The sequence below is a fragment of the Hypomesus nipponensis genome, chromosome 1 (genome assembly GCF_054491055.1).
Source record: "Hypomesus nipponensis isolate SF chromosome 1, ASM5449105v1, whole genome shotgun sequence".
NCBI classification, from domain to species: domain Eukaryota; kingdom Metazoa; phylum Chordata; class Actinopteri; order Osmeriformes; family Osmeridae; genus Hypomesus; species Hypomesus nipponensis.
In genome coordinates this window covers 16,016,313-16,036,219 of record NC_140361.1, presented here as the reverse complement: position 1 = coordinate 16,036,219, position 19,907 = coordinate 16,016,313, and the positions used below count along the sequence as shown (strand labels likewise).

Genomic DNA, 19,907 nt, shown 5'->3' with positions numbered 1-19,907 from the left:
ATCTGTATAGTGTAACGTGACAGATTGAATGGGCCTTGGCCACTGATCTCACAGAATCTCCCTTTCTGTTCACACTGCAGCGGGGCGTCGGCTTCCAATTCATTGTCAATGAAACCAGGCATTGATGCTCGCGTAGGGCATTGTGGGAAGGCGTCGTTGCTCGCGGAGGGTATTGTGGGAAGGCGAGTGGGGCGTCGAAAGTTGGATTTTCTCAACTTTATGTAAATGAGGAGCGTGAAAACGCTAGCATTGGCCAATCAGGTTGGTTTCTTGTAACGTACCAACTGTTTGTCATGGTAAACATTTATAGGTCTAACAATTTCAAGATGGAAGAGCAACTCATCGTATGTCTTCATACCCATTATTGTATGATACGTCTGTTTGATTACAGAGACTGAAACAAAACAAAAATGATGCCTGGCGCAGGGTTGCTGAGGTTGTTGGCGTCAATGGTGTGTATTTTGTACTTTAATTCAGTTTTGTCGCATTACGTAACTTTCTTCTGTGCTAGGCTGCATAGTCTGGCTAGCTCACCAGGCACACGATTGACATCCAAAGTTGAAATGCTGGCAGCCACTCGCTATCCATGCAGTGAATGTGTAGTGGCAAATCATAATCTAGTGATTAATTTGCAGAGATTTCGAGTAATATAAGAAAAGGGTGCACATGTCAACGTTCATGTCTGATGTATCTTTTTTGTAGATAAGATTGTAAGATCAAGACAGCGTATCGGATTTTTGCTTAATGTGTGTAAAAGTTGTATTTTGTCTGCTCATTTGCCATGACATTATACAAACTACAACAGTGATTTAAGAGAAAACTACAGTTTTGAATTAATCTGTCTGACGCCCCCGAGCGTGGTGCACTGTGGGATGGCTAGCGGTGCAGAGTGGTAAAAAACGCACTGTGAACGCACTGTAACAACGTTGTCACTGGCCGTATTTCAGATGGAATTGCAATTCAAATAGTACCGTTTGCTAAAAAAGTCCGCCAAAACGTAAATAAGGTCAATATTAATTTAGGGGGACATGGCTAATTCAAAAGCAGTGTGCTAGAGGCAAGCTAGCTGCCGTTGCTATCCACACTCCACTGATTGTTTGAAAGCGCAGGAAATTAAATGTTTCTTTTGTAGGGGATAATTAAGCAATGAGCCCCAAGAGGCCGTGGTTTGTGCTGATTTTTTGGAAAAGGTAAGGGGAGTTGTTAGGCACAACGCGGAGCGCAGTTTTCGCCAGTTTTGTTTCGCCATGAAGGGGCTTATTTCCTCGATAATGACCGGCGTTCTATACATTATCCCACTTATTACACAACACTTATGTTGACCCCCTGGCTGTCTTCGCAATTGCCGTCCAACTGCTGTCCATTTAGATGTAGAATTGACCCTGGTACGAAATTAAGAAAATACTCAACAGACGCAGATCGACAGTTGACAACACTGTTGTTGCTTCCGCAATCGTCAATGGAGGCAGACAGGCTCTCACCTAGCAAACAAGTCAAATCAAATCAAGCAACCTAAATTAAAATCTCACCACCTGGCTGTTTTCACAATAGTCATATCGTCATCACATTTCCCTCTGTTTTCTCGTATAAAATTGAATTATAAAATTAGCTACAAAATATACTACTATGACGCTTTCTAACTTGGCTGCCGCCTAAAAGATGAGGCGGTCTCACGGGTGACCTGCACTCGCTCAAATTTCAAAGACTGTCACGACCTAAATCAATAATGCGAGATTGCAGTTCCATGCGAAATTGCTTTCTCTACAAAGCCAAACGGTTGTGAAGGGTGGTATTTTTCACTCGTTATCAAAGCTCCAATTTGCGGAGCGTTGTATCCATGCGTCGTTGCTAACGTGTGTTGACGTAGTGACGTAGCTAGCAAAGATTACCCTTCGTCGACAAACGGCACTTTGTTGCCACAAAAACGTTGTAACCTCCTAAACTGTGCAACACAATGTAAATCCCAATACAATCAACGCAATCGCTAGCAAGACGAAACTTTTGACACCTACATTGTCTATGTAGTCCAAATATTGACTTAGTCTCACCTTCGGGGTGTGAAAAAAAAACAATAAATAAATATATATGTGAGATAACAATGGTTTGTGCTTGCCGAAGGCAAGCACACCCCAATGAATATCCACACTCACTGGCTACTTATTTTGAGGAAATAGTTATGTCATAATAAAAGACAAGATGTGTGTAAAACAGTCAACTATTACAGAACCACCACAGCCTCTAAAATGTACTGTACCGTCAGATATTGTGTCCTAACTTTTGACTGGTACTGTATGAAAGATCCCACATTTACATTTAGTAATCGCTCTTATCCAGAGCGACTTACAGTAAGTACAGGGACATTCCCCCGAGGCAAGTAGGGTGAAGTGCCTAGGACACAACATCATTTTGGCACGGCCAGGAATCGAACTGGCAACCTTCAGATTACTAGCCCGATGCCCTTACCGCTCAGCCACCTGACTCCCACATGCTTGAGATTTACACTGCTGACTTGTACCGTCAGAGCAGACATGACCAGCCTCCTATGATTATCACATTTTTATGATTATATTATACCCTTTACAGCAGGGGTAGGTTCACATCCAGACAGCTGAAAATATTACTGTCAGATATTGTTCCACCTCTATTAAATAGGAGGCTAAAAATCACAGAACAAGTCTGTTCTGATAATAGTCAGCGGTCCTGAAATGTGTTTTTCTCTTCTTTAATACACATTCTACCTTTCAGAGGCGACGTCTTTCAACAAGTGGGCTTCCTTCACTTTTCAAAGGGGCAGAGTTCCGCATTAAAAATACTAACTATTTACTAACCAAGAGTGAGGTCATGCCGGGAAATATCAAACTGAGGCTTTAACGTATCGACCGAGCGATAGCGATTTTGAAAGGCTTTCAAAATTGACTGCCTCGAAAACGAAGTACAGAAAACGTCTCCAGGTGGAGGATGAAAAGTAATTAAAAACATTGGGCCTCATTCTCGAACATTCTTCTTACGGGCTTCAGAAAAACAACGCAAGAAAAAGACATCCGCCAAATTCATGAGCGCTTGAAAATGTGTTCCTACTCAGCAGAAGTTTTCTGAGCTGTGGAAGAGTTTTCTTAAGTTGAAAGCGCATCCTCGTGCTCCTGAATTTGAATGATAAAACGAGCCATAGTCTGTAGAGTTGATGTGAACGCAATCACCAACAATTTCTCATAACTTCATTAACTTCCAAACACTGAGTTTTCTTAAATGCGATTCCTCTGATCCTTCTGTTTTTTAAGGAATCGCAATCGAGACAAGTCTTGCGGATTTACGACTGCTATTTCGAGTTCTGAAAGTCTTCTGAAGTTCAGAATAAATCCCAGATGAGAAAACTTTCATGATTGCCAAATGTTTTCCTAAATCCAATTCAGAAGAAATTCTTCTTAACTGTGTTCGAGATTGAGGCCCATTATGCATTCTTGACACCACCATTTAGCATTTGTAACAGTCAGCCCTTTTAATGTATTATTTTGCCAATCGTATTTTAAGGGAGAGGTGGCCTTAATCCTTAAGTGTTCATTAAAAACGGACATGGTCCGTATTTAGAACAGCTACTGTTTGTTTTATCAAATTAAACTGAAAGATCAGGAATACAAAATTACAGACACGTACTTATCACAAATTCAGTAAGATTATCATCACATCAAATAATTATAATTATTAGACGTCATTAATCTTTATTAAAAATACAATATTGTATAAATACAATAGTAACCCTTACGGAAGGAAAATATATTGCAGTATATTGGAAAATATGATGTGATATATTAGGCAATATGTCCATATATGGGATTTAATAATTATATTGTACGGAAATACATGGGATAATGTATTGATGATAAATATATTACTAATATATTATAAACTATAATACATATTCATGTAATATATTGCAATATATTGCAAAATACATCAATGATTGCCGTTTTCCATATATTGCAACATATTCAACATGAATATATATCCCAAAATATATGCAATTTTATATCTATAAATACCACCGTAATATATTCCGATTTATATGGGAAAATGTATTTGTAATATATGTAAATATATAGTGTCACATGTATGTTTAATATATGGTAGAATATATTTGAAATATATGTAAAAAAAATATTGCTGCAAGCAGCAATGGCGAATTCCTCCTTCAAAATGGCAAAATATTGTAAAATTGACATAATAAATAGTTACACCGGGATTACCCAGAAAACTAGAAACTGTTTTGTAAAAAAAAAAAGGCCAATGCCTGGAGTTGAATCTGGAACCCTTCGATTACCAGCACAACCTCTCATCCAATTGAGCCATTCCAAGATCTAGACTTTGCAGTGTTCAATTACTGAATAACAAAATAAGACGTTTCTCCTATGGCAATCATAGTCACATTTGGTCCAAGCTCAAACAGCTCTAATTCAGGCATATATAAATAAATGTCAATCTTATGGTATTAACGCTTTTGGGGGCAAATTTTCACTTAGCAGGTGGTACTGTTTGATTCGGGATTCCATTTGAAATAATGCCGTTGACGACTTTATTAGAATACCTTGTAGATGGCTGAGCGGTTAGGGAATCAGGCTATTAATCAGAAGGTTGCCGGTTTGATTCCTGGAAGCGCAGAAATGAAGCTGTGTCCTTGGGCAAGGCAATTCACCCTACTTGCCTCGGGGTATGTCCCTGTACTTACTGTAAGTCACTGGATAAGATCGTCTGCTAAATGACTAAATGTAAATATCACCATATATGTCTGTGCATGTTCTCATATGTACACATGCATTGTACAATATATCTTTCCATATAATTTTACATATATTTAAAATATATTCTACCATATATGAAGCATACATGTGACACTATATCTTTACAAAAATTACCCATACATTTTCCCATTTAAAGCGGCATAGATTATGGTGGTTATTTAGGAATACATAATTGCATATATTTTGGGATATATAACCACATATATTATATATTCATGTTCCATATATTGCAATATATGGAAAACGGCAATCATTGCTGTATTTTGCAATATATTACATGAATATATATTATAGTTTATAATATATTAGTAATATATTTATCATCAATGTATTTCCATATATAATATATTGGTCAATAATATATTAACAATATATTAAAATGTATTTCAAATCATATATTGGTAAATATATTTTCTTTCCTTAAGGGTGGTCGGAAGAAGGCAGGGCCCAAACACGCTCCCGCAGTCAGCCCAACGCTCTGTATTCATTTCAACGAAAATGTGTGTCGTTATGCTAACTGCAAATATGTGCATGCTTGCAGTTACTGTGGGGACGCTCATCCCCGTGCTGTGTGCCCTCGCCGGGCCCGCCCGGCCTCAAAGGCCAAGTGAATAAACAAGCGTCAACCCCAGTGAACGTTGAGAGACTTAGCATTGCCTTGGAGGGTCATCCCGACCGCTGTTTTGTGTCGTATTTGTTGAACGGTCTAACTAATGGGTTCAATGCTGGTCTGTATGTGCTTCCGACTGTTAGCTTTGCGTGCAATAACCTTCAGAGTGCACTTCGTGAGCCAGACGTCGTGGATACGCTCATCCAAAAAGAAGTGGCCAAAGGGTTCATGATTGGGCCCTATGAGGAACCTCCCTTTTCCCCGTACAGGGTTAGCCCAATAGGCGTAGCCACGCGAAAATACTCGGGCAAGAAGCGCCTAATAGTTGATCTGTCGGCTCCGCACGGCTGCGTAGTGCCCAGCATCAACAGCCTAATACCGCGTGAGCTTTTTTCCCTCTGCTATGCAAGCGCGGACAACGCCATTCACATGATTAAAACTGCAGGCGCGGGCACGTGGCTGGGCAAAGAGGACGTGACGGACGCATTCAAAGTCATGCCGCTCCACCCCTCCCAATGGCATCTGTTCGGCGTACGTTGGCGCGGCAAATATTATTTTGCTGTCCGGTTAACTTTCGGCTGCCGCAGCAGCCCACGCATATTTGACACGCTGTCGGAAGCCCTGTGCTGGATTCTGCTGAACGTGCGTAAATTGCCGTTCGTCCTGCACCTACTGGACGACTTTTTGGTGGTGGGCTTTCCGTGTTCGCCTCCGGCCCGTTGTATAACTGTGTTGAGGGACACCTTCGACGAGCTAGGCGTTCCGCTATCCGATGAAAAGACCGTAGGCCCGCTGACCTCGCTCGAGTTTCTCGGCATCAAGCTGGATAGCGTACCGATGCAGGCCTCACTACCCGCGGAGAAGCTCGAGCGCATCCGTCATGGGGGCCGCTAGCAGCGCCGTGTCCATGAGCAAACCTGAAATGCTGTCTCTGCTAGGGCATTTAACATTCACAATGCGCATTATCCCTCAAGGGCGTTCATTCGTGTCGCGTCTCCTAGACCTGTGCAAAACCGTGGCTAACCTACAGGACACCCTGGTGCTCGACGTAGGGTGTAGGTCGGATCTGTCCTCTTTTACGCGCCCAGTGGAACTGAATATCCTTCTTTTACAACAACGAGGTAGAAACGTCCGCGGCCCTGGAGTTCTACACAGATGCGGCCCCTCGATCGGGTTCGGGGGTTATCACGGCGACGAATGGTTCTGTGCCGTGTGGCCCGTTGAGATACGGTCCCTGCCTCCGGAGCACTACTCCAGCGCGCTCCATGAGTTGTACCCAATCGTCATCATGTGTTTGTTGTGCATTTATGGTGCAGGAAAAAGATAACAGTATTCTGCGACAACGAAGCGGCGGTCCGCATAATCAATAAGGGAAGGTCTTCAGTGCCCGTAATTAACCGCCTGGTCAGACGCCTGAACTGGACGTGCGTCCTGGGCATTTTCATTTTGCGCGCAGCATATGTTGCAGGACTGGCCAACCAATGTGCTGATTCCCTGTCCCGTTTTTAATTGCAGGAATTCCGTGCACTGCGCCCTCATGCATCGCTGTACGGCCTGTCATGTCCGACGTTCCAGCAAGCCGTACTAGACTAGGGGCAGCTAGTTCCTTCAATGTTCCTCCTACTGCGATGCGTTCTCTGTGAGCCGTCTTCCCGTGAACATGTCCGTGCTGTGCGGTTTCATTGTGCACTGTTTCGAATCCCGCGAGCTGCAACCATCATCCATGAAGGCATTGATGGCAGGTATTCAATTCCACGGGCTTAATGTCGACGCTCTGCTCGAGACTGTATTTCTCACGGCGTTCTACGGGTTTCTTCGGTGCGGCGAATACACCACTAGATGCGCCACTTTCGATCCTTCCCGAGATCTCGCTATGTCCGATATAAGTATGGGAAACGGGATGTTCACTATTGTCCTGAAAAACAGTAAAACTGATGTGACGTGTAAAGGCACCCCCATTGTCATCGGTCAAACTAACAGTGCTTTTTGTCCCCTCTCCTCCATGCACCGGTACCTGTTGTACCGCCCCCGGGCGACACCTGATGAGCCCCTGTTTGCCAGCGACGCAGTAGGCAAGGCCATGACAAGATCATGGCTCACGCAGCATCTCCGGCAGCTGTGCGAGCGCTGTGGCCTGTCCCCGGACCCAATGGGTCTGGAGGCAAGGGGACTCCACGGATACTGGCAGGAAACACCATGCGCTGCCACACACCTTTTTCCTTCCCACTGATAACAGACAGTAACACATAGCTAATCACCCCGAGTTAACTTGGCTGGGTTCCAGGTACGCTCTGTTATCGAGTGTATTAGCGGGATGCCATGAGGTCCTGCCGCTACGCGGGAGGAGCGACGCTCCGCTCTAAGCATAGCATAGACTGGCGGAGTGTCGGTGTTTTGGGGGGATTTCACTCGTTTCTCCCTGCCTCATGTCATGCATGCTGCAGTGAGGGCAGGGAGTGCTTCCCCATGTACATCCATTCCGCCGATGTAAAACCATTTGTCATGTGTTTGAATAAATGGTGAAATCAATCACGTGTCTTGACTGAAATAATATATTGTTCAATGTAGTGGAAAATAATATATTAACAATGTATTAAAATGTATTTCAAATCATGTATTGGTAAATATATTTTCTTTCCGTAAGGGAAGGTTTTGTGTGGTGAAAAGTTATGTACATAATAGTTTCCAAGCTAGACGAACATGTTGGTTAAATGTTGATTACTTTATGGGCAACTTAGTAATTACAAAAAAGCAGGAAAGATATTGTTAGGAATAAAATACCACAGAGTATATAGTTTTAAGACATTCTTAATTCCATTTAACTTTAAATGTATAATTCAAATCGATAAAATAGAATAATTCAAATCCCCTTTTCTAGGTCCAGAAAAGTATACATAAAAATATACATTTTGAGATGGTGGTGTTTGTTTTTCCAGGCAAGATTTGTGAGTATGTTGTGGATTTCCTTAGAAGTTGAGTCTTGGACAAAGAGCGCAAGTCTCGAGATACCTTCAGCCTTGGTCAAGAGACCTCTATATTTATAAAGACTTTTGATCTTTTTAAGTCTCTAAGTTGTTGTCTGGTTAACATATCTTTAGTAATATCAAAACCTAAATACTTGACAATGCTTTTCACCAGAATGTTGCAGAAGCTGTTATCATTAGTATCTTTTAGACTTAAAATCTAAAATGTTTCTATTAATATGCAAACCTGAAGCCTTCGAAGATGTAAATAAATAAATATCTTCACTAACTCCATCAAGATGTACATATATTCATAAGTGAACACAACATGGTCTGAAAGTCTTAACTACAAGAGATGCTACATTTATCCACAGACAAAAGCTGGTGTTGCTGTGTCAACACATGGATGTCCCTTTCCACCATCAGTTTCACATTGATGTTGGGGCAACTCAGAAGCTGTCTTGGCAAAGCACTGTGCATTGTTGACTATAACCTTCCGACTTAACACTGCTGGACTGACACACCTTTGAACAGCTCCCTTGCCATGGCTTGTGGCAAAGAAGTGCCATTCCACCTGGATTAAACAGAATGAAATGAAGATCAGTGAATAACAGAATCTGAACACCACTGAATGTTAGAACACCATGTTTAATCTTTTAAGACCGAACAGTCCATTATATGACACAAATATTTAAATACATTTTCTTACCTTAAGGCTGTGAACTTGTCCCTAATGGTTGTGGACATGAAACCAAATTAATTCGTTTTTGAACTGTGATGCTGCTACGTAGGAATGCACGATTAAGGCCAAAATGATAATCACCATTATTGAGATCACAGTTGATTATAACCTAATCAAATTTTATTGTCACAATACATTGTATGTACTTGTATAATGGATGTGTGTAAAACTCAGAACAAATACAGCAGGGCTCAGCATTAAGGCTTGTCCGCTTGTTTGGGACAAGTGGATTTTTTTGTAGGGCAAGTGGAAGAGAAATGTACCTGGACAAGTTAAAACACACACAAAATAAAATGCCACGTTACTTCATCTTTTGTTCCACTCATTACGTTTATTTTACCGATTTTATTTAACCGAATTCTGCATGAGCAAAACACAGATCTGTGTTCGCTCGAGTGGCATAGTCCCAAGATCTCTACAGACCTTGCAGGTAATTCAATGCTCAACAATTGAACGGGGGCTTATTAGGGATGGAGATTTGAACTGATTTCACTATTCGAATAGTATCCGAAATTATTTTCGAATATCTGGATAATCTATTTTGTTAATGTGGTTCCGTTATGTAATTAGCCTGACGTGACGCAAAGCATACAGTAAACACATAAACCACCACACATACTGGAAATAATTGGGACTGTTAAACTATTAGATTAAATAAGGGTTGAATAAAGAAAACAAATGAAAGATCAATTTATTACTAGACGAAAAGACAATGAACTTGAAAAAACGCTGCGTCTTCAGACTTAAGCTCTTAATTTGGCGGAAAAGCGATTAGCCTATTATTATGTGAAATAAAAAGTAGGCTACATTGGACTAAATTAAACACATTGGGTAGGCTATCCACCATAAAAACGAAAGACACACGGAGAAATATTGCATATTAACTTGGATATTAACTTGGAACCGTAATCCTATAGGATACGGTGCGCCACCACACAATGCAAACATAAACAGCCGATTACGCTAGCTCTACATGGCTACTGGTAAGAAAATAAATAAGCCACAACTGCATTAGCCATACGCATTTTTATTCAGGAGAATTAGCATGTAAACATGCTCAGGGGAGAGGCAAGTACGGAGTCGATTTACGAGCAGGCCGGCGTAGAAAAGACTGCAGGAACTGAGGTTGCTGCGAGGTACTGCTTAGCCAGGACACTATGCACTTGTATAGCGCCAAATGAAATGAAAGGAGACTCGCAGCAGAACACAGGCGTAGCCTACCTTTTTTGATGGTCTTCATCATTTTCGAACGTCACAACTATTAGAATTCACAACACGACGCGACGGTTTTTCAAAAAAAAAATTTTAATCAAACTATGCTCATAAGTATTCGAAAAAAGTATTCGAATACTAACTTACTTTAGGATATCCGGATATTCAATTAACCACGCCCATCCCTAGGGCTTATTACTTGAAAGAGGAATTACTTACTGTGTCGTCTCAGTTACACTAGGGCTTTGGAAAACTGTGCCAAGCTCAAATAGGCTAATGGCTAGTAGAACATAACATTTCAGAATAATTTCAGTAAATCAAGCAGCGCTGCATGACCCAGTTAAAAGTTATGCAGCTAGCAAACGTTAGCTAGCATCGCTAACGACATTGGCTAACTCAACTTCGGTAGGCTATCCTCTGTATTTGCAAGCTATCTAAACTTATACTGTATCTAAAATAATTCTTTAGGGATTAGCGAAGGCAGGTCACATGTCGTTTTCTTTGTTAAGATAGCAGCCTTATGACCGACTTCTATCTGTTGCGGAATTTTCCTCACGTTATTCTGTCTGTAACCGTCTACATCTAGAAATTGAGCTGTATGGTGGGTACAACTCTGACTGGCTCATGGAGGCACGTGCACGGACATTAGGTGTATTCGACTCGACGCAGCGCCGCAGCCGGCTGCAGCCTGCAGATTGGAGAAAGAGTTTACCATAGCCCAATACATAAAATGAGAAATTTTCCGACTTAAGGAGCCGTTTATAACTCCTCCCCGACAGCAAGCGGCAACTCTCGCTTGTCGTTTCATGCTGCCACAGCCGATGTCAAACGCACCTATTGGTTTACGGAGCGCTAGATTGGCTTTGCAAAAAAAAACTTTGATACGGAGCGTTCTATGAACGGAATGACGCATTTTAAATATCGCTCAATCACGCGAATTTGATCGTGGGAAGCCGTGATCGTGATTAAAATTTGATTAATCGTGCAGCCCTACTGCTACGTTACTGAAGATGTACAGGATTTTTTTCAATCAGGTTCTCCACCACCTTTGACAGGAATGTAGCCACAGACTTCCCCATGCTCCAGTGTTGTCACTGACAATGGCATAGGATTGTACATCTGCTCTGCTCCCTCCAACAGCAGTGAAAAGTGCGACTTGGCTGCTGGTCCAATAGACCAATTATTTGTTTGTAAACATTCGGGATGCGCGTCCAATGTGGTTGCAGTAAACCGGGAAAGGATAGCATTTAAAACAGCAAAAGGACCACAAAGGTCATACAAATAGATTTAAAAGGCCAAAAAGGTATCGGAGGACTGTCTTTTAGAGCGACAGCGATTCCCCATTAATTTGTCACATCAGAATTTTGTTTTGGATCACGAAAGTCTTGACATTTGAGTTAGAATGTCGCCCGGTAGACCGCATAGACGGGCGGCAGCCATGTCACAAAGTTCATAATTTTACAGTTTTACAGTCAATTCTACATCTAAAAAGTCAAGCAGGGGAGCTTTCAAGAGATATGGGAATTCTGCTTTTAGCCAGATGGACCGATTATTTTTGTGATTTGTTTAAAACTGGCAATCTGAGTGAGACTGCGTCCCCATTTTGACGTTAGCATCAGTCAGACTTCGGTCACTCACTGGCAGTGTGCACAATGTTGTATTTCACTCCATTCTACACCAGAAATGTCTGGGAGGACTGCCTATTGTAGATACGAGCCTGCTAGCCAGCATCTCGGATTTCTTTAACCAAAACTGTTTCATTCATCATTTGCCTGAGTTAGCGACTTCCGTTAGCCAGGCTAGTTTTGCCCGTTCACTCCATTCTACCCCCAAAACATCAGGGAGGACTGCCTGTTGTAGATACGAGCCTGCTAAAGATAGCCAGCATCTTGGATTTCTTTAACCGAGCCTGTTTCATTCGTCCTTGTCTTCCTTGAGGGTTTAGGTTGGTTGAGGGGCAGTTCTATGGGCGTATGTGAAGCCCTCTGTGACATGCTTGCGTGTAAAAAGGGCTATACAAATAAATTTGATTTGGTCATTTGCCTGAGAAAGCGACCTCCGTTAGCCAGGCTAGTTTTGCCCGATCACTAGGTCGACATGCGCAGTTGAGCCTGCTTGACAGTTGTGTGACGTAAGGTGATAATTGGATTATTGGCTGTTTGGATGTCATCTTGATATGCAGTAGGGCTGTCAAAATTGCTCAAAAAGGATGTTCGAATATTCCCATAAAAAAAACAAACAGATCTATTCGAATATATTTGAATTTCTGGTTGCGCATTAGGTACGACAATAACAGGACAAATTAATACAACAAAACAGAACTACTTGTATACTGTAGGTAGGTAGGCCTAATTTATTTAAGTTTAAACATATTTGACAAATTACCTACACAAAAATAAGTAAATGAACTAATGGCCAAGACCGCAGACCTTGGCTTTGCTCGCACACACGCACTCTTTCTTTCTCTCTCCCGCACCATCGCGCTTCTCAGCGTTAGAAATACAAGGTGTTGTGAAATGGACAAATTGTATGTGGTCAAAGCCAACTTGAATCCATAATTACATTCACTCTATTTCCATAGCTATTGTGGTCTCAAACTAGCATTACTACATATCCTACACAAAGATATAGAATTGTAAATCAATTGGAGCCCTGCCTTCAACAGAGACCTGTGAACTGTGTTGTGTTTAGAAATATATTAGGATCATTAGCTTCCCTGCAGAAGAACAGGTACTGACAGGAGGCGCGACAAGAACGCTGATCCATGTGCCTCCCCCAAAAAACTATTAACATTAACAGTGATTTTAGAAGATTAAATTGATTCAAGATTAAACTGTTGAAATGCAGAACATATTTAACAAAAACATTTAACAGAACTCGGTAAAATAGCCAAAGATAGCAAACATAAATACAAAGCTAGCAAACATATATACAAAGCTAGCAAACATATATACAGTGCTAGATCTCACTGAGGAAGCACTTGGGGCAGTACCAGTCCCCTGCTGGGCCGGGGGAGGTCCATGTGTCTGTGGTGGCAGAGAGGAGGAGGGACTAGCTCCAGTGTGCGGCCCAGTGGTCCTGTAGGTGGGAAGTGGCGGTGGCTTTCCAGTGGACCGAGTCCTTTCCCGTGGCAAACCAGTCGGCGGGCAGCAAGGGGATCGTGGGCTTCCATGTGTGTGTTCAGACGGCGTCCCGCTGCGGTCGTGGTAGACCAGTGCTCGAGTTTGTCAAGGGGGCCTTGATGGAGGCGTGCGGGAAGGCTGCGCAGGCTCGCTCGAACATGTCGAACGACTGCCTGGTGGAGGCGTCGACCGGGGAGGACCGGTTATTGAGGCCAAAAGAGAGGATGACCTTCCAGACCTGGGGGGGGGGGGGGGGCGGTGATTTAAGCCAGGATGGCAGCGGCGTGGTGGAACTTGCCCCCCGGAAAACAGTCAACCTGGACCTGGTCGCTGGGAAATGGGAGGAACCTTTGAATGTTCGAGTCCCCCTTGATGAGGACCTCCCGCGTAGGCTCGACCGTCCACAGGGCCTTGTTGCCCTGGTGCCTGGTAAAGGACGAGGACGGCAGTGGTGCGGGCGGCGCCGCCAACAGCGGGGCGCATTGTCTGGTGGGGCGTGTTGGCGCACCGAGGTCCGCGGGTGGATCAGCGTGCGAGGAGCATGGCGTCCTTGACCGCCTGGGAGAGGGCCTCGTATTGTCAGGGGTCAGAGTCTGGTCCGCAAGCGGGACAGTGTGAGCGGGGAGAAGATGATCCGAGCACCAGCCGGTTCCGGGTCAAGGATCTCACCATAGCCGAGGACGGGTCGGGTCGTCGGATTGTATTGAAAAGACGGACACAGAGTTACTAACTTATGGGTAATAGCTGTTACAGCTACTATCTTTTCCCAACCAAGTGTGTAGAATAATTGAGGACTGTTGCTCTTGCTCGCTCTCAAATCATCTCTTGGATTATTACGAAAATTACATTTTGTTTAAACTTTTTCACTCATACTTTTAAATAACAAGGATTTTTGTTTAGAAGCTCGGTTAAATAGTAGTTTCCTTTTCAGTATTAACAACTTTTTCTTTTTAATATTTAAGTTTCGGGCTTTCAGCCTTTTATTTCTACACATTCAGCAGGATAAGCATTTTCTAGTTTCAAATGTTGTCAATGTAATCCCTAGATGGCCATCTGTACTACCTGTGCAGACGCAACCAGGATGAACAGAGACACAATTTAGCAAAGACTGTGCTGACACCAGAGGAAGTCAATACAATTTTCATTGAGTTTCACGACTGCAATTGGGGCTCACTGTGGCATTTATAAAACCTTAGATGCCATTGTGCAGCGATATTACTGGCCTGGTATGAAGGAAGACATACAAACATGGGTGAGTGGTTCATTGCTCCATTTTTATGGGGACCTTATTATTTACATATTCAATATTAAAGTGTTGCACATGTTTGCACTTGATTGCCCAGTGTGTTGCCTGCCAGAAAAAGAGGAACTTTATCAAGGAGAATATACAATTCAAACCCATAATAAGAGGTAATACACATTCAATTTAACATGTTAAATGGAAGTATTGTTAGTGTTTAGATTTGGTTTGCATTCTAAAGGTGACGGAGCCCTTTGAATTGGTCAGAATGGACTTAGTGGGCAAGCTGAAGTCCACAGAGACAGGCCATGTTTACATCTGTGGGATGCTGGACTATTTCAGAAAGTGGCTCGAAGTGTATCCTCTCAAACCAAAACAGCTGGAAAGGTTTTTGGATGTATTTCGGATTTCTTCTACAAATATGGTGCACCCAAAATAATTCTAACTGACCGTGACAAAGAATTTGTCAATAAAGTAGGTCCACAGTAGTATTCCTATCTTTTTGGTCACATCAATGGAAAATTCACCATGGTATTCATTTACATTTATTCATTTAGCAGACGCTTTTATCCAAAGCGACTTCCAAGAGAGATATTCAAAATATATTATCCTCTTTATGAATATTCTAGATCAGCCATGACTTGTGTGAGAAGCTATGGATAGCCAGAAGCCTCTGTGCGCCCTACCACCCACAAACTAATGGTTTAGTGGAAAAACTTGATAGCACCATTCAGAGGTAAAAAATAACACTTTTTTCACTAAATATTTTCTGATAACATATGGGGAATGACTGATTTCCTTTTTTCAATTTAAGTTTTTATTTTATTTTTTATTGTGCAGGACCACCCCAGGGATAAATACATCCGGTCAACTGTTTTTGGCTTCAGAACCAAAATTCAGTTGACTATAAAATACACTAAATGTATGGGCGGGAGGCCCGTTACCCCTCTGAATTCCTATCAAGTGGCAGGTATGACTGCCTTTTCCTGCACTATCAGAGCTGTATGTGTATGCCATAATGTGTTTTATTTTCTACACCAATTTTACAGATAAATGAGGACCACATTGCTGCCCTTACAAACAACGAGGATGTGTGCAGCCTCACCCCAAATCTGCCCAATGTCTACGCTAAAGTGGAGGAGAACATAAGCAAAGGACAAGAACGGGTGAAAAAAAGGAAATTGGCCAAGGGGGCCAACGACAACTTTGTGGTAGGAAACAAAGTTTTAGGAAAAAATAAACGGGAGGAGCAACGGAAAGGCGGGAAGCTAGAGGCTGAGTGGTTGGGCCCATATGTCATTTGCAACATTGAGGGGAAAAGTGCAGTTTTGAAAAGTGCCAAAGGAACCACTGTGTCAAAACTTTACATTGACCATTTAAAGAAATATGTGGAACTAGAAGAGCGGATCCCTGGAAAATACCTTGCCTCCACACCGCAAACGCTGCAGCACAGCCCCTTGAGGTCTCCTTCCATAAGTGCACCATCAGACACCTTGACCGCACCTGCTTCCACAGAGGAATGTAAGTATACTGTAGATGTCAATACTAAGACAATTAAATGCTTTGGTGAGATTTTGGAACTGGATACTGCATTGTATCACTTAAGAGGTATTGGTTAACAACTCTGTCATTTGATCTCAGTAATAGCAGACATATGGGCCGTGAAACTCAGAGGGGTGCTGTGGACGACCTAGACAATTTGGCTCCCGGAAAGGACCTAGAGAGTGAGGTGAGTTTTTTTTTTTTACATAGCACACAATTATCCCCTAAGGTTGTGAATGCATTCATTCATGCCACAATAATAAAACATACACTAGAGAGGAAGGTCTTCCAGGGGGGTATTCGTCGTAGCTCGCTAAACAGTTTAGCGAGCTAATTTTCAGGCTAAGATAAAACACGCCCCTCTTTTTGGTTTGTGGAAGCAAGTTTAGATAAATCACCATAGTAACATATCAATTAGCACTAACCTGCTCCAGAGCAGGCTAACGGAAGTGTAGCTGGAAAAGCTTGCCACACCCCCGGAAAATAATTGGCAGCTCCCTTTTTGAGAGACCCAGCTGACCAAGGAGATATCTTCTAGTTCGATTAGCTTTCCATACCTAATTACCAATAGAGTTCTTCGCGATCGCCATGATCCTTTATTTCACACGGATGAGTTCTTGTTTGAGCGAGATCGATTCAGCTGACAAGGATTAGCCTATTTGCAAGACCTTCTCGGGCCGTAGGCTACATTGCAAATATCACACAAAGTTTTGTGCTTTATGAGCTTATGCTGCTGTATGTGAATATGTAACGCAGTGTCTTAAGAAATGTCTTATCTGTTGTGCCTGTGCTTTTTATGTTTCACTGTGGGAGAGTGGAAAACGTCATATAGATTCCTTTTTATATCTTGACGTGTGAAGAAATTGACAACAAAGCTACTTGAAACTTTTACTGTGCTTCAGACTCTCGTATGTAATTATGAATTATCTTTTATTGTATTTTGAAGGTAATTTATCCAAAGCAGAAAGAGCTGCTTTATGTTGACTCTTTAGGTGAAACCCCTGCTCACCTACAAAAATGCAAGGATATGACGAGGCAAGTTTTACATCAGCTGGTGTCATAAAATATGATTGGTTACAAATAGAAACTATATTTTTATATCAGAGCTTTCATGAGACACAGAATTGTCAACATTTCTCAGTGGACTTGTTCGACAAGAAGCCATCCAAAACAGCTGGTAGGGTTTTTGTCTGCATGGTAAGAGTGCAGTTGACCTTTTGTTGCACACTGAATGTTGCTGATTAATCATATCTTGTGTAGTTTGCAGAGCTTATGTTGGCAGGTGGGATGCTTGATTTTCCAACTGATGAGGCAGCAATCATTCAGTTGAGGAGGGAAATAGCTTCCAAACTGGTCACTGATTCAGGTTTGTCTTATTTAATGTAAATGTTTTGTCATCATTTAATCATAACAAATTGATGACACTTGAGTATATGTCGAAAACCTATCAGAAATATGCAGGGCATGCGGCAATGCATGGCAAAGTCCAGGGAGACAGAGTGATGGCCATGATGACTGGGTAATATTAAACTAACAGGTATGTAATGGTTTAGATATAATTTAGTCATCTATTGGCATGCTTCTCCTCAGATCCAGTGTGTGCATTGGAAAACTGCCTGTGGAGCAGGACTTCTTTGATTTGTCTTGCCCGCCACGTTATATTTTTATGTATTGATTGCTGCCACATTTACATTTATATTTATTCATTTAGCAGACACTTATCCAAAGCGACTTCCAAGTGAGAGCTTTGCAAAAGTGCATAGGTCATTGATCATAACAACAAGATAGCTGTAGAAAAACCTGTAGAAAAGCAAGCAACAGTAACAAATATTTCACAGCGAGTACAATAATTTAAATCAGTTACCACTTACCAACAAAAGCAACACGTTTCTAAGCAAGAGTCATTAGGCGTGTTCAACTTCATGCAGCACCGGCGTCGCCTGCAGCCCGGCTGACTTCAAGCAGCCAATGGCATTCTCAAATTCAAGGCAGCCGGCTGCAGCTAGCTGTCGGCGTCGCCGGTGCTGCATGAAGTTAAACACAGTTATTGTTATATAGAGGATGCCCAACCCGACTGCCGCCGGAACCCAGCCCCGTTCCTGCCCTGTACCCCCGCCTCACCCCGAGGTTGTGCCGTCCAGTGCGAGGCCATTCGACGACTCCACCCGACGACTCCTGGTCTCAGCCTGCGCTCCCATGCGCCCCCGTGCCTGCGCTCCCCGGCGCCCCCTCGTCCGCGCTCCCAGGCGCCTCCTTGTCCGCGCTCCGGCCCCCAGGCCGTCCCCCGGACCTGGCCTCTGCCCTGCCTCCGGGCCGACCCCCGTACTAGCTCCGACCCCTCGCCCTGCCTTGTGAGACGTCGGGAGCCGTCCCTTGAGAGGGGGGTTCTGTCACGGCCACAGCCGTGCCCCCCCTATTGTTTTGGGTTTTGCCCTGTCCTAGTGTTTCCCTGTCAATGTTGTCACCCGTGTCTTGTTCAGTTCTCGTCAGTTTCATTGTGTTCACCTGTGTCTTGTTTGTTTCTGTGTATTTAGGTTCTTGTTTGGTGTCCAATCTTTGTCTTAGCATACCCTTTGACTGCGTGAGTACCCTACTTGTTCCCCGGTTTTTGAGAATAAACTTGTGTTCCTCGCAATGCCACGCTTCTCTCTTGCATTTGGGTCCTACCCCACCTCACAACCTGACAATAGGATAAGCCACTGACCTACGCAGGTTTACCGTTTTGCTCGACAAGGATCGAATCCAGGTCGTTGCGATCTTTCTATAAATATATTTTCTGAAATGTATTCCTTCATACGTGGTTGTGATGTAGTGCTCACTTCTACAGTCAGGCATCTGATAATTTCAGTAGAATAACAGATACACTTGATAGGTTTACAACATCAATTGCTGATGGGTTTAATCTCCTGCAACAAGTCGTGCAAGTCGTTTTATGTAGTTGTTCCTAATAGGAGACCCTCCAGACCCAACCCAATTTTTTTGTGGGGGTGGAGACGTAGGGCTGGTAGCCTACCTACATTCTGTAATCCTCATAAAATTCAGGAAGAAATGCTGCAGAGCTGTTTTGAAGTCTGCCGGAACTTCATCAAGGCACAACTGTCGGAGGCTGGGAAATAGGGAAGAGGAAGGAGGTTTAACCAACCTCTGAAAGACCTGGGGCTACACATACTCCACAGCAACCCAAAGGCTTACAGATACTTGCAAAGCATGTTTGCTCTACCCTCCGAAACCACAATACGCAAATATATTACAAGACGTGTGGGATACTTCTCGGTAAATAGACATGTAATATAGACTGCTTTACATTACCCAGTTTCACAATTTGAAAATGTACATAAATGTTAATTAATGTCATAGTTAACTCGCGATTAATCACAATTATTCGCACATTTTTATCTATTCTAAATGTCCCTGACTTCTTTTTGTCCCAATCTTTTTTCAAATTTTAATGCTCTTATCAACATAGAAAAGTGGTTCGGATTGCTTTGTGCAAATATTTTTTTTATTGAAAACAACATTGCAATCGCCTGGCTTTGACGAGGGGGCAGAGAATTCGCATCAGCTGTGTGCTTGGCCATCAAGTGGTATTTCAGACTGGACGTGCTGCGATGATAGCTCAGTTTACAACGACAAAACACACAGATCACTGGTCTTGTCAATAGAACCATTTGGCAACTTTTTAA

The 19,907-nt window shown here is 42.7% G+C and overlaps 1 long non-coding RNA gene and 1 pseudogene across 9 annotated transcripts; both read left to right on the top strand.

Moving 5' to 3' along the window:
- The first annotated feature begins 5,568 nt into the window (after positions 1–5,568).
- On the top strand, positions 5,569–7,930 carry LOC146302809 (uncharacterized; annotated as a pseudogene).
- A 5,848-nt stretch (positions 7,931–13,778) lies between these two features.
- LOC146302808 (uncharacterized) lies at positions 13,779–18,809 on the top strand. Of its 9 annotated transcripts, none has more exons than XR_014754095.1 (6): positions 13,779–14,694; positions 14,786–14,852; positions 15,025–15,156; positions 15,312–15,893; positions 16,065–16,203; positions 16,324–18,809. It is a non-coding gene; the product is annotated as an uncharacterized LOC146302808 (long non-coding RNA). The 9 variants fall into 9 exon arrangements; XR_014754083.1 differs by having other exon boundaries at positions 14,924–15,156; XR_014754065.1 differs by having other exon boundaries at positions 13,779–15,156; positions 15,312–15,418; positions 15,523–15,652; positions 15,732–15,893.
- The last annotated feature ends 1,098 nt before the right edge of the window (positions 18,810–19,907 follow it).